Genomic DNA, 13,171 nt, shown 5'->3' with positions numbered 1-13,171 from the left:
TTTATACAAGCAATTTCTGCTTATTGTCAGCAATATGTCCATGGAAAAATAACATTGTATGCAAAAGAACTAATGAGAAGCCTATTTATTATTATTTTAAATGGAAAAAACTATAATACATTCACGTCAATGTCAAACCTTCAACCAACTTCCTAAAGTGTCACTAAAACACAGTAAGGAACTTATTTGTAACTATCTAATATGGTTACAAACTAACATGTTAGGAAACAAAATGTTCGAAACATCACTTTCTTATCACCAAACAACTAATTTATTTATTAACCAATATCTTCTTTGTTTGAAGTAACATAATGTTTTTTAGCACCAGGAATACCTCAGATAAACATCCCCTTTGTTGACACTCTGAATACTTTTCATTTATTTATTTATTTATGTATATTATTTTATTTTTTAAAATTTTTTTTTGTGAGGAAGATCAGCCCTGAGCTAACATCGTGCTAATCTTCCTCTTTTTGCTGAGGAAGACCGGCTCTGCGCTAACATCTATTGCCAATCCTCCTCCTTTTTTTCTTCCTAAAGCCCCAGTAGATAGTTGTATGTCATAGTTGCACATCCTTCTAGTTGTTGTATGTGGGACACGGCCTCAGCATGGCCGGAGAAGTGGTGCGTTGGTGTGCACCCGGGATCCGAACCCGGGCAGCCAGTAGCGGAGCTAGCGCACTTAACCGCTAAGCCACGGGCCGGCCCTGAATACTTTTCAAAACATCTACTTTTATAGCCCCCAAAACAATGTCACAGATCAATATCTCTTGTGAATATTGGTGCAAAAATCCTAAATAAAATATTAGTGAGAAAAATCCCACACCATATTTAGAAAATAATGTATAATGATAAAGTGGGATTTATTTTGGTACTGCAAGAATGGTTCAATATTAAGATCTCCATTAGTATAATGGACCATATTAATAAATCTAAGGAGAAAAATCATAAGATTATTTCCATAGTTGCTTACAAAGCCTCTTTTTTCAAAAAAAATTAAAAACCTCAAGAAAATAAAAATTGATGACGGGGCTGGCCTGGTAGTGTAGCCAGTTAAGTTTGCATGCTCCTTAGCTTTGGCGGCCCCGGGTTCACAGGTTCGGATCCCAGGCGTGGACAGACCGCTCGTCAAGCCATGCTGTGGCAGCGTCCCCTACAAAGTAGAGGAAGATGGTCACGGATGTTAGCCCAGGGCCAATCTTCCTCAGCAAAAAGAGGAAGTATGGCAACGATGTTATCTCAGGGATAATCTTCCTCACACACACACACAAATATATTCCCTTAGCATGCACACACACACACTTGTATATATTTATATATTATATACATACGTATGTTTGTTTGCTTATTTATTTATTTATTTATTTTTGTGTGAGGAAGATCAGCCCTGAGCTAACATCTGCCAATCCTCCTCTTTTTGCCAAGGAAGATTGGCCCTGGGCTAACATCCGTGCCCATCTTCCTCCACTTTATATAGGATGCCACCACCCACATGGCTTGACGAGCAGTGCGTCGTGCGCGCCCCTGATCCGCACCCCAGCTTCCACAGCGCAGCTGCACACTTAACCACTATGCCACCAGGCTGGTGACCAGAAAAGCTATTTCTAGTTCAAATGAAATGATAGTATTCTTAGAAAACTCTAAAGAATCAATGATAAAATGAAATAATAAAATAATTCAGTAAGGTATCAGGATATAAAATCAACATAAATATTAATGGGATTCATGTAAGTCAAAATAAATATTTAGATAATATAATGGAAGATAAACTATATTTAAAATAGGACAATAAAATTTTAAAACTTATGAATGTGCTTAGCAAAAAATGTGTAAAAACTATATGAAGAAAACTGTAAAACAATTCTGCAAGATATAAAAATAGATACGAGCAAATTAAAATGGCATCCCTTGTATTTGGATATGATAACTCAGAGTCATAAAGATGTCAATTTTGCTTAAATTAATTTATAAATTTAATACGATCCCAGTAAAAAATACCAACCAGCATTTTTTTTTGAGTTAGAAAAATTGATACCAAAGTTCATATGGAAAAATAAGCATACAAGAATAGCTAGGAAAATACAGAAGAGGAAAGCTAAAAGAACAGACTAGTCTCACAAAATATTAAAATATATTCTAAATCCTCTATAATTAAAATAGTTTGGAACTCACATAAGAATAAACAAACATTAATGCAATAGAATAGCAAGTCTGGGAATAGACCTAAGTACACATGGAAATTTATTTTATAATAAAGGTGGTATCTAAAAACACTGGGACAAAAGTGAAGTTTTCAATAAATGGTGCTGGGGTAAGTGGTAGCCATGTGAAAGAAGATAAAAGTGAATCCATATCTCACACCATACACAAGAATAAACTCCACAATGGACCAGATATATAGATATAAAAATAAAGTCATGCAAGTCCCAGGAAGGGTAACTTTCTCTACACCCATACAATCTAATTATGACTCCAAATGCATTTGATAAGACTTAAAGAAGTTGTACCAGTGTCTTCTGAGCCTCTAGGGAGAAATCATTGGTTAATCAAACTGTTGATTTCCTGTATATAGTGTGTCATTTTCCGCTGGCTTCTTTCACGATTGTCTCCTTGTCTTTGGTTTTCAGCAAACTATGATTTGCCTACTTTCATATCACAAATTAAATTCCCATATGACTCAAACCTGCCATATGTAACATCTATTAACTCTGGACACAATACAAAAGAAATAAAAGGCACTCCACGGTGAAAGAATAATTCACTCAGGATTTCTTGAGGAGAGTGAAAAGTTGGAAGAAGAGGTCCACATGGAGTAAGTTTTTCCCTTTTATAGCTTTTATTTCAGCACAGGCCAAAACAACCACCAAGTAGGGTGGGTAAAACTCCAGTAAAATATCCATAGTGTTTATGGCTTGTAGGACAGAATTCAGGGAAATCTCAGCTGCTGGGAAGTCAGGGGAGATTCCTAAAGTAAGAGAGCCAGAGTGGAGTAATTCTCCAATTATCTGAGTAAACTCAGGCCAAGTCTTTGGTTGGCCCTTGAACTATGCACATGTGGAAAATACTCAGAGTAACAACTAAATATAAAAGAACTGAATTGAAATTTGAGCTGCCACCCAGAAGAAATAGTTTTCAATTTAATTTCGATCAAATGAATTGCTTTTAAAACATAAATATCAGACTTTTTCCAGAGTCTCCAAAACATAATACAAGCATACCTCGGAGATATTCCAGGTTTGGTTCCAGGCTACCACAACAAATCAATATGGCAACAAAGCAAGTCACATGAATTTTTTGGTTTCCCAGTGCATATAAAAATTATGTTTACACTATATGGTAGTCTATTAAGTGTGCAATAGCATTATGTCTAAAAAAATGTACAAAAATACTTTATTGCTAAAAAATGCTAACCATCATCTGAGCCTTCAGCGAGTCATGTTTTTGATGGTGGAGAGTCTTGCCTTGATATTGATGGCTGCTGACTGATCAGGGTGGTGGTTGCTGAAGGCTGAGGTGGCTGTGACAATTTCTTAAAATAAGACAATAATGAAGTTTGCCACATAGATTGACTCTTCCTATCACAGATGATTTCTCTTGATGCAATTTAACAGCATTTTACCCACAGGAGAACTTCTTTCAAAATTCGAGTCAATTTTCTCAAACCCTGTCACTGCTTTATCAACTAAATTTATGTAATACTCTAAATCTTTAGTTGTCATTTCAACAATCTTCACAGCATCTTCACCAGGAGTAGACTCTATCTCAAGAAACGACTTTCCTTGCTCATCCATAAGAAACAACTCATCCGTTAAAATTTTATTATGAGATTGCAGCAATTCAGTCACATCTTCTGGCTCCACTTCTAATTCTAGTTCTCTTCCTATTTCCACCACATCAGCAGTTACTTCCTCCATTGAAGTCTTGAGCCCCTCAAAGTCATCCATGAGTGTTGGAATCAACTTCTTCCAAACTTCTGTTAATGTTGATATTTTGACCTCTTGCCACGAATCACAAATGTTCTTAATGGCATCTAGAATAGCGCACCGTTACTAGAAGGTTTTCAATTTACTTTGCCCAGATCCGTCAGAGGAATCACTATCTATGGCAGATATAGCCTTATGAAATGTATATCTTAAATAACAAGCTTTGAAAGTGAAAATTACTCCTTGACCTGCAGAATGAGTGTTGTGTTAGTTGGCATGAAAACATTTACCTCATTGTACATCTCCATCTGAGCTCTTTGTGTAACTAGGTGCATTGTCAATGAACAGTAATATTTTGAAAGGAATCTTTTTTTCTGAGCAGTAGGTCTCAACAGTGGGCTTAAAATATTTAGTAAACAATGTTGTAAACTGATGTGCTGTCATCTAGGCTTTGTTTTCCATTTATAGAACACAGGAAGGGTAGATTTAGCATAATTCTTAAGAGCCTTAGGATTTTTCAGAATGGTAAATGAGCATTGGCTTCAACTTAAAGTCATCAGCTGTATTAGCTCCTAATAAGACAGTCACCTGTCCTTTGAAACTTTGAAGCCAGGCATTGACTTCTCTCTAGCTATGAAAGTCTTAGATGACATCTTCTTCCACTACAAGACTGTTTCATCTACACTGAAAAGCTGTTGTTTAGTGTAGCCACCTTCATTAATCATCTTAGCCAGATCTTCTGGATAACTTGCTGCATCTTCTACATCAGCACTTGCTGCTTCACCTTGCACTTTTACGTTAAGGTGATGGCTTCTTTCCTTAAACCTCAAAAACCAACCTCTGCTAGCGTCAAACTTTTCTTGTATAGCTTCCTCATCTCTCTCGGCCTTCATAGAATTGAAGAGAGTTAGGGCTTTGCTCTGGAATAGACTTTGGCTTAAGGGAATTTTGTGGCTGGTTTGATCCATCCAGACCACTAAAAAGTTCTCCATATCAGCAATAAGGCTATTTTGCTTTCTTATCATTCGTGTGTTTTCTGGAGTAGTACTTTTAATTTCCTTCAAGAACTTTTTCTTTGCATTCACAACTTGGCTAACTGGTGCAAGACGCCTAGCTTTTGGCCTATCGCAGCTTTTGACATGCCTTCCTCACTAAGCTTAATCATTTCTAGCTTTTGATTTAAAGTGAGATGTGCAATGCAACTCTATCTTTCACTTGAATACTTAAAGGCCATTGTAAGGTTAATTGGCCTAATTCAATATTGTTGTGTCTCAGGGGATAGGGAGGCCCAAGGAGAGAGAGAGAGATGGCAGAATGGTCAGTTGGTGGAGCAGTCAGAAAACACATTTATCAATTAAGTTCTCTGTTTCGCACGGGTGTGGTTTGTGGTGCCCCAAAACAATTACAATAGTAACGTCAAAGATCACTGATCACAGATCACCATAACAAACATAATAATAATGAAAATGTTTGAAATATTGTGAGAGTTACCAAAATGTGTCACAGAGACATGAAATGAGCAAATGCTGTTAGAAAAATGGCACCAACAGACTTGCTTGATGCAGGGTTGCCACAAACCTTCAATTTGTAAAAAATGCAACATCTGCAAAGTGCAATACAGCAAAGCGCAATAAAACAAGGTATGCTTGTATTCACACTTCCCAGAATACAATCCAAAATTAATTAACAAAAAAAGAACCAGGAAAATGTCACCCATTTTTAAGGGAAAAGATAATGAACAGAGATGACCCAGATGTTGGAATTGTGAGACAAGGGTTCAAAAGGAGCTACTGTAACCATGCTCAGCGAAGTAGAGGAAAATATTGATAGAAATACAATAGAATAATACAATATCTGAAATTTTAAAATCATTGGATAATTTTTTGTGTGTGTGTGAGGAAGATCAGCCCTGAGCTAACATCTGATGTCAGTCCTCCTCTTTTTGCTGAGAAAGATTGGCCCTGGGCTAACGTCCAAGCCCATCTTCCTCTACTTTATGTGGGATGCTGCCACAGCATAGCTTGACAAGCAGTGCGTCTGTGCATGCCCACGATCCGAACCAGCGAACCCCGGGCCGCCGAAGTGGAGCGTGCGCACTTAACCGCTGCGCCACCAAGCTGGCCCCTATTGGATAATTTTAATAGCAGAATTGAGATGACAAAGAAAAAGAACAGAGAACTTAAAAGTAGATCAATAGAAAATATCTAATCTAAAGAAAATTAAGAAAAAAGATTGAAAAAAAATAAACAGAGCTTCAGAGATCTGTTGGACAATATTGAGAATAACTTACACGCATTTGGAGTCTCAGAACAAGAGGAGAAGACGGGTCAGAAATAAGTATTTGAACATCTGATCGCCTAAATTTTACCCAAGTTTAGTGAGACACAGGTTTTTAGAATCAAAAAACTCTGTGTTTACTTTTGATCTATTAATCTTCTAGGAATTTACCCTGAAGATGTACCTCCAACAATACATATGCATAAGGTTATTCATTATAGCATTATTAATAATAAAAATATTAGATACAATCTCAATATCAATACATTGGTTATTGTTTGAACAAGTTATGATTAATTTTCACCAAAAGATAATCAATTTTTATTAAAGGGCCAGATAGTAATTTTTGTCCCATACTGTCTCTGTTGCAGCTACCTAACTCTGTGGTTGTAGCAGTCATAAACAGTGGGTAAATAAATGTGCATGGCTGTGTACTAACAAAACTTCATTTAGAAAGATAGATGGTGGGTCAGATATTGCCAGTAGGTCAGAGCTTGCCAACCCCTAATTTATATAATGGAGTACTATACATCTATTTACAACAAACAAACAGAAGATTGAAGAGGATCTCCATAAACTGACGTGGAGTGATTTTAAAGAGGCCCAATCAAAAGGGCCAAATCTAGGACCACGTGAGCATCAAAATAAACAATGAAAATAACAAATAATAACCCTTTGAATAAAACACTTATCCATGAGTTCATGGAAAATGAATGAATGAATGGTAGGGAAAGAAAGGCTCTTTCTTACATTACTATGCCAACAAATGAATATAGAAGGAATGAAGACGTTAGAAATATCACTATTTTGAAACCATCATAGTTATAATTGATTTAGGCGAGAATTATCAATGGATGCTAAAACTAGTGGGAGTAAGTTTGGTAAAGAACAAGGTATTTATTTATATAGACTCAAAGTATCACTCTATAAATTACTTATTAATCACAAATGAAAAATAATAACTTCACAGTAGAAACCAGGAATCTACCACCTTAACCAAGTGATCAAGGTTAAGATCACCAATAATGCATAAAATGACATCATATGCTTCCTGATGTGATGCATTGACAAATGCATAGCATCATTTTTGTGGTATTCCTACCCAAAACGTATAACTTAAATCTAATGATGAAGAAATGTCAGACAAACCCAAATTGAGGGACATTCCACAACATAACTGACCTGTACTTTCAAAATGCCAATGTCATGGTAAAGACAAGCTGAGAAAGTGTTCCAGATCTAAGGAAACTAAAGAGACATGGCATGTAAATGCAATGCATGAACCTGGATTGGGTCCTGGACCAAACAAACAAAATGGTCAGAAAGCACATTTTTGGAACAATTTGCAAAATCAGATTAAGATCTGGAGATTAGATAAGAGAATTGAATAACGTTAAATTTTCTGGTTTTGACAGCTGTACCTGAATATATCCTTGTTCTTAGGAAAGTCACATTGAGGTATTTTGGGGTAAAAGGGTATGAGATCTTCAACTCATAGTATACCCAATGAGTTAGAAAAAAATGTAATAGTATTTGTGCAGAGAGATGATGATGTGCCAAATAATGGAATATAAATAAAAATACAACAATTGGTGAATTTGGATGAAGGGTATACGTGAGTTCTTTCTACTTTCTAGAAACATTTCTATAAGTTTTTATTTGAAATTGTTTCCAAATAAAAATTTTAAAAGAAAGAGGTAACACATCAAACTACAATCCTATCACAGCAAGAGATTCTCAATAAACCTTCCTAATTCTCAACAAAAAAAACCTACTTGTGATTTTTGATGATGTTCCATCAATTGTATTTGAAATGTAACTGGACCAAATGCACATAATTTTGTTAAAAATGTTTTTAGTTTCAGTGTGTAAATATTAATTTACCCCTTAAAAAGAGTATCCAAAAAATGTCATAATGAGAATTAGGTACCTTCATAAAGCTTGGGTATTGAAGGAAACTAGAAAATCATTAACGGAAGAGATGCTTTGTGTGTGGTATTGCTATATTTTCTAACAAATTAAACACTTTGTCACTATGAAGTTGTTGGTTTGAAACCTCAGGAGTTTCCCGGATAAAATCTGAAACTGGCCCCCTTACATGGAGGACAAGGAGAGACCAAAGAAGGAGGAAGACCACTCCAGATTGACAGGTGGCAGGTTTAATAAGCAAGGGAACTTGCTTATAAGGCTTGTCGTGGGTGGTTGCAAAATGAGTAGATCTCCACATTGCCAGCCAGAATCTTAAATGTTTATATAGAGGCCTTTCCTGGGTTTAGTCATGTATTCAGTCCAGATGGTTTCAACACATTGCTCTCTCAAGACTGCATCCTTGAAATGACTTTCACTGTGGGAATGGTGGGCACCAGCAGGGGGTGAGGGTGGGGGTGGAGTGGTGGTAGTGCGGTGAGGAGCCTCTGTTTGCCTGGATTCAGATCTCAGGTCAGCTGATGGTCACATCCTCTCGATGACCTCCTCCAAGAGAAATGATCCTCTTTATTTCTGTCACAGAAATTAGTAACTAGAAGCGGGACGGTTCTGTAAACAAGACAAACAAACAAAACTAAAATATGTGGCATTTCCTCAGATGCCAGGTGGTGATTGACAAGGAATCTGTTATCAGATGCTGGAAAGAGGGCAGTTCATGTTATGTGGTAGAAAAAATGGCAAAAACTGTCATCTCCAATTACTTGGAAGACAATGACCTAATGAGGTTTTAATTGTAAGGAAGGATTGAATAAATAAATTTCCATAGCCAATGTGGGTTGTTGTTGGCTATAATTGGCAATTCAATACAAGAAAGAGATGTACTCTGAATAGTATTAGAAAATTTACAAGTGAAATTGAAAGAGAATAGAGTCCTCAAATTCAGAGAGCTGTAAGGGTTAAATAGGCTGCGGTGTTTCATCCCCAAGCAGTAAAATATAAAATTGTGAAATTATTTAAGTCACAAAGACCTATAAATCTCAATCTTACATCGAGGGTCAAATCACAGGTGTGGCCATGATGCTACTGCTAAAATCCTGATGGATTTAGGTGGCATGGAGCAAATCCTTTCAAGTGAAGGAAATGGCTAAGGGTGTGGAGCTCCCACAGCAGCCTGATATGTGCCAGGTGTCCGCACTTGTAAGAGATAGTGAGAGAGTAAGAGTCATGGGGGTGAGCATGTAATGAAATATGGCAAATCTAAGAAATGTGACTAGAAAAAAATGTGTGCAATCATTGGCACATGAAGCTGACTGGAATCAAATAAAAAGAAATTTTCTAAATTTCAAGAAGACTGTTCAGCCAAAGGAACAATGAGCTCACAGCAAAGGCTGAACTTGCAGCTGCTTCCTCTTTGAATACCCCCAGGGATAAAGTGGTTTGGAAGGTTAGTTCAACTCTCTAAACTCAATATATTGACATATATAAGTTTTTGCTTTTATTAGTCAATTCTATAAATCTTTTCCTTCATTGTTTCAGCTTTTGGTGAATGCTTAGAATGGTGTTATCCACCTGAAGATTACATTTTCTTTTTTAAAGTTCACCTGTATCTTTCTCTAGTAGATTTTATGGTTTTTAAAATTACATTCGACTTCTTAATGCATCCCATTTATTTTGGCAAAGGTGGAGACAGAAATGTCTTACCCAATTCCATTTATTCAATATTCCTTCATTTCCCCCCATTGAATTAAGATGTGTTCTTTATCATACTATAAAATCTTTTATATCCTGAAGTCTTTGACTGAATTTTCTATTATATTCTTTTAATGTTTCTATTTTGTGAATACCAATCTATTTATTGTGGTTTTACTAAATCATCTAATATTTTACAGAGCAAGTTCCTCTCATTGCTTTTTAAAAATGAATTTTCTTGCTTTTGTCACATTTATTCTTAGAAAAAATAAATAGTGGAGAAAACCTGTCCCTAGAGGAGAAGACAATATTGAAAATACTACATTCTACCCAAATTAATCTATAAATTTAATACCAGTCTCATCGAACTATCAATAAAATGTATTATATAATTTGATACAGGCCTTTGTTCATTTTTAAATTTGGTCTTAGTCAAGCTTTATAAGTTTTTTACATAGGTTTTATAATTCTTGGTTAAATATATTTCTATTTATTTTATATTTTGTAGTTTTTATAATATTTTGACTGGATATTGCTAGTATATATGAAAACTATTGAATTTTCTATGCTTACCTTTATAATCTAACACTATTCCAAACACATTTCTTACTCCTCAATCTAATAATTTTCAGTTAAATATCTTGAATTTTTTACAGTAGACAATTATATCATCAGCAAACTAATAGGTTTATATTCTTTTTCAAATTTTTTCCTCTTATTTATCATATTTTATGTGGCTTACTGTAAAAGTTCTTAGCTAATGAATAATAGTAATAAAAGTAATAAAGTAATAAAAGTAATAAAAGTAACATCTTTATCTTATTCCTTACCTTGATGGAAGCATCTCTGGTATTTCTCCATGTTGGTTTTATCTGAAATAGGTCTTCTTTGCCATGTTCAAGATGTGTCTGTTATTCTTAGTTTACTAAGCTTTTTAAATAAATCAGGAATAGATATTGAGTTTTATCAACTGTGCATTTTGGATCCATGGAGATGACAATTAATTTTTGAATTACAGACATTTTCTTAAAGGGTCTTAGCATTCGTTTAATTTACCATAGATACATTCATTCATTTTACAGCATATGTGGAAAATCAAGGTCCAGGCTGCATTGGAACATGTCCAGTGATAGGAAACTAAGTACCTATAAAGCAGCTCCATCCATTCTTGATATGTCTCCGTTTACTGAACCTGGGTGGACACGGATCCATAAATCAGCAGTCTTCTCAATAGTCTTTTGACTAATTATGAATCACTCCTCTGTTGTTCAGTCCATTATTTTTCAATCTTGCTGACAAATATACTACACAATGCCTTTGGCCAAGAGTTTACTGAAAGCATTCTAATAATTCTATCAAAAGAGAAATTAATTTAGTCCAAAATGACTTGTTTTAAGTGAAACCATGGTAATCTCAAGTGCTTACAAAATACCCATATGCTAATATTAGAATTTTGGACATCTATGTTAAGCTCAAATTAAAGCAAAAATTAAAATAGGTTGCTATTTTAATTTTTCTGTTTCTAATGTTTAATATAATAAAGTTTTAGCTGCAACAGAGATATTAAATATAATTATTACAGCACCTTTATGTTAAAAATTGAGAAATTAAGGGTCAAAGATGTAGTAGCATCCACATCTATTTCACTCAAACCAGAATTTACAGAGGACCTTCCTTCATAGAAGATTAGGTCTTCTGAAGCTTCTAGAGTGTTTCTGGTTTTTTTCCCTGTGGATTCTACATGTGTTAGGAGTCAGGGCTCAGGGTCTCCATGCTTTAAATTAACCCAGATGAATTCCTGACTAAACTATTATTTGTAGCTGTCAGCCAACTAACTCGGAACTGCTTTTCCCAGAAAAGCTCTTGTGTCAGTGGTTTTCCCATCAACAAGAGCATCTCATGAACTGCAGCTGCCCTAAGCCTTACATGTAACGCCTTCATAGTTTCTTTTTGAGTCATTAAGCATCTAATAATGTTTTCTCAATCTTTTGTCTCTGATAGCAGTAGCAATTTCATTTTCTTTCCCTTTAGACTCCTAGCCAGAGACCTTCAAGAGGGCAAACCTTTTTCTTTACTCACCTTACACCAATTGACTTTTCAAAACACTTCATTATAATAATTATACCAGTTTTGTAAAACCAATCAATCAAACAGTGCAGATATGTATAGCGAGACGAAAGTCCTCTCTTAACGGCATCTCCTCCCCCACCCCCATAGAGATACACAGCCCACCTTCATCTCCACATCTCAGAGTTACAACCGAGTGTTCTTTCTTATTTTAATACCATAAACATACTATACAAACATACATAACAAAATTGCCTAGCAATTTTTGACTCTGTGAGAACTATAATTTCCTCACTCATCCAACAATTTTTTGCTTTTTTTCTTAACTCACCTTTCTTTATTGCTCCAGATCTACTCAACACTGTCATACTTGATTAAAAAATAATCGGTTGAGGGGCCAGCCCAGTGGTATAGTGGTTGAGCTGGCGCACTCTGCTTTGGCAGCCTGGGGTTTACAGGTTCAGGTTCCAGGCATGGACCTATACACCGCTCATCAAGCCATGCTGTGGAGGCATCCCACATACAAAATAGAGGAAGACTGGCATGGATGTTAGCTCAGGGACAATCTTCCTCATGCAAAAAGAGGAAGATTGGCAACAGATGTTCGTTCAGGGCCAATCTTCCTCACCAAAAAAAAAAAAAAATTGGTTGAGAAGTTGTCTTCATTTCACCGGGTTTTTTAATGTAATTGAAGAGATAAAACTGCATAATAAGCATAAAATGCAGAAAGTTAGGGATTTAGGGGTCCTCAGTAATTATATATCCACTTACTGATTAATAAATGAGGCAGAGAGATTAAATGTCCTCTCTGAAATCACACAGCTTCAGTTAGAGGAATGGTTAGAACAAGAATCCAGGCTTTCAGACTTCCAACCTAATGCTCTTTCCACTTCATCATATCATAAACTCTTTCACAGTCTTCTAATCCTTTGTACACCACCTTCCCCCTCCTGGGGAAATGTCCCTGGGATTTGTTGGTCCAGTACTAACTACATTTCAAATAATAGAGAAAAGCATGTCTTATCTTGCAAAATGATAAATTGATGTCACATTATAAGTAATAATTTTTTCAGTGTGAAATTTGCTACCTGAGAATGAAAAACAGTGTTAGGAGAAAAGACACAAACAGCCCAACTAACTATAACAACAACAAAATAAATTGTGTCTCAATTTTTGTTTTTTAAGTTAAAGACTGACACTTCAACTAACACCACCAATCTTTTCCAACTTTGCTTTAACTTACAGAATCTGAGTCAGGTTGAAAACATTTGAATATTACTTTCCCCACT

Source organism: Ceratotherium simum, chromosome 7 (assembly GCF_057802395.1).
Source record: "Ceratotherium simum simum isolate JZ-2026a chromosome 7, ASM5780239v1, whole genome shotgun sequence".
Taxonomy (NCBI): Eukaryota; Metazoa; Chordata; class Mammalia; order Perissodactyla; family Rhinocerotidae; genus Ceratotherium; species Ceratotherium simum.
Note: the sequence above shows the minus strand (reverse complement) of the source record.